We start from the raw sequence: 2532 nt of genomic DNA on the forward strand, positions 1-2532 counted from the left end.
CACCCTGTGGGATGGGTGACCTCTCTTTTTACTGCACTTAGGTCAGCGGTGGGAGAAAAGATAGAAGAAGAAAGAAAGAAGGAAGGAGAAGAGGAAGATACACCAAAGTGAGTGTCGCACACGGATCCCAGAGGGTTGGGGTCTGTGTGCGACACTCCGCCTTTGAGGGGGTTGCACCTTCTGCAGGCGAAGCAGTGGGTCTATTTATATCCCCCCGACCCACAGGGGGTATCCTTGTGAACGGAAGCCTCACTTGTTTGCAATGCCTTCTTAGAAGACGGACTTTCTTCTTATTAGATCTAAACGAAACTAATGAAAAACTGAAAATTAGACTACAGTGATTTCATACTCCTTAATGTAACTATGCACCTTTTAAATGATTCTAAACCACAGTTATTTTATGGGCATCAAACGAAAGGATCACAGTCGAATTTAGCACAGAGTATAAAAAAGAAAACATGAGGCTAGATCTATACGGGTCGCTTAGTATTGCGCGAAAACGCGCGATAATATCGAACGGAAGTACGACTTGAAATAAACAAATCTGGCGGATTTTCTAAAATTACAGTGACAGAAGCGTCGGCCTACAAAAGCGATCGGCGAAATAAAGAAATTCAGCTATTTGCGGCAAAACTGTCTAAAAACCGGAAAAAAACAAAGGGCGTCATGATCTGGAGAATGTTTTAAAGAATCTTTTGGCGAAAACCGTATGTCGATCGATGTAGCCATTAAAAAGCCTTTTGAATAGCAAAATTCGGCGACCGCAGATAATGGATGTGTAAAAGAGCATTTCTGATGGATCGCTCAAAGACAGTACGAATGCTATCGGACTCTATTTGGGTGTGCTGTTTGCGAGATACTTCTGTTCGATAGTAATGTTGAGCTCACGAGCTAGAGCTGATATGGCACTGGCGAGTATAAATCTTTTTAATTTGGTAAAGGCATTGTGTGCAGTATATTCTGCCATAGGTCTTGGCAACCAATCCGAAGTAGTCTACGAGGTAAGACGAAAATCTGTCGGAAGTCACGTCCAGCTTCCACCTCATGCCAGACAAAACATTTCATGTCCCCTGTTGTCAAATTGCAGGCAGTTACGTTGTGCATATAAAGCTATGTTCCATAGGTCAAAGCAATACCTCGAGTGTGAGACGCAACAAGATACACATGATGCCCACTTATTCGATTATTCCTTTGTTTGGATCTCCAGGGCTGTCCATTTCTTTCTCTTGCCCCGTTGTCTCTTTGCTTCTATTTTTCCCTCAATGTGTGGCAATAAAATGTATTTTGGTCTAGTCCAGTAATTAACGTTTTAGGGCATGTTTGACACCGCCTCCTGGCTGAGTTTCGATCGTGTCGATTACAAAGGTGAAAATTAAAAACCCAACACTGTGAAGAAATTTTAGTAGACTAGATTGAACTTTGTAACAATGTTTTCTGTCCCATGGGTAGTGTAATAGCCGATTATAAATTCATTCTCTCCTGATGAGCATCAGAATCTCCATCAGCAGTCTTCAAAATGCAATTTACCCTTTTGCTGTCATCAGAAAGCCTAAATGTGCACATATTTTAGGCACATCCAAAAATGACAAGGTAACTCTCCAAGATGAAGACTTTTGTCCAAGCACAGATGACCCCCACCACCGCAATAAGTGGTCATGTGGGTGGTTATAAAGCACTCATAAATTATGCTGCCCAGGAGAGTACGGCTACAGACGTTTTAATCTGTGATATTTGATGGCCTGCAGGCAAGGGATTTTATCTTTAATTACTTTTTTCAACATTTAGAATTTGAATTTCAACAAAACATTTATCAAACACATTGAACCTATGTCATTGACCAAGAAACTGAAAAAAAATTGAAAATGTTCCGCTTGTGACATTTCATACTATCAGTTGGCCAACGTTACGTAAATACAAACATACATTAATTAATTAATATATGAACACATGGATACACAATATCACAAACAACATCTGCTTGTTGCCACTAGGCAGAGTCAGGTTTTTGAGCTGGGATTACCATGCATTGCTCAAGGACACACCCAAGTGATCGCCCACGTAAGGGCGAACACATAGAGAAAGCCGTTCGCTCATGCTCACGTAAGCGCACTGCCCGAGGGAGTGAAATTAAAAGAATTCCCAAATGAAAACCGTTGCGTCAGAAATAGATAAAGCTGTCATTGAGGACGCGCCAGTGAGGAGTGGCACTGACGTTTTCTCGCGGAATCCAAACTACATTCTTTCCAAGGCCGTCCAAACTTGTTTTCACGTTGCAGTTGTACCAAAGCAGTGCTTCTACTTACGCCTACAGTTTGACGTAGCAAGTGATTCAAACATGGACACAGATGCGTTTATATCATCAGTGTACGTTAGAACTCCCGTTTGGGACAACGAAGTCCACATTGTACATGTAATTTTACTTGTAGGATACGAATAAAATGTTATTGAAAGCCGTACACTTAAAACTAAATGATATAATATGAAGATAATGATGATAATGATGGCGATTGTAGAACCACGCCCTGCGCCCCC

At 41.4% G+C, this 2532-nt stretch overlaps 1 protein-coding gene across 1 annotated transcript in view; it reads right to left on the bottom strand.

The window, feature by feature from the left end:
- LOC101862236 (WD repeat-containing protein 44) overlaps nucleotides 1–2532 on the bottom strand; it is a gene marked incomplete at its 5' end in the record, with an annotated part of 93118 nt that overhangs the window by 24874 nt on the left and 65712 nt on the right.

The sequence above is a fragment of the Aplysia californica genome, unplaced genomic scaffold (genome assembly GCF_000002075.1).
Source record: "Aplysia californica isolate F4 #8 unplaced genomic scaffold, AplCal3.0 scaffold00017, whole genome shotgun sequence".
In the NCBI taxonomy this organism is placed as follows: Eukaryota; Metazoa; Mollusca; class Gastropoda; order Aplysiida; family Aplysiidae; genus Aplysia; species Aplysia californica.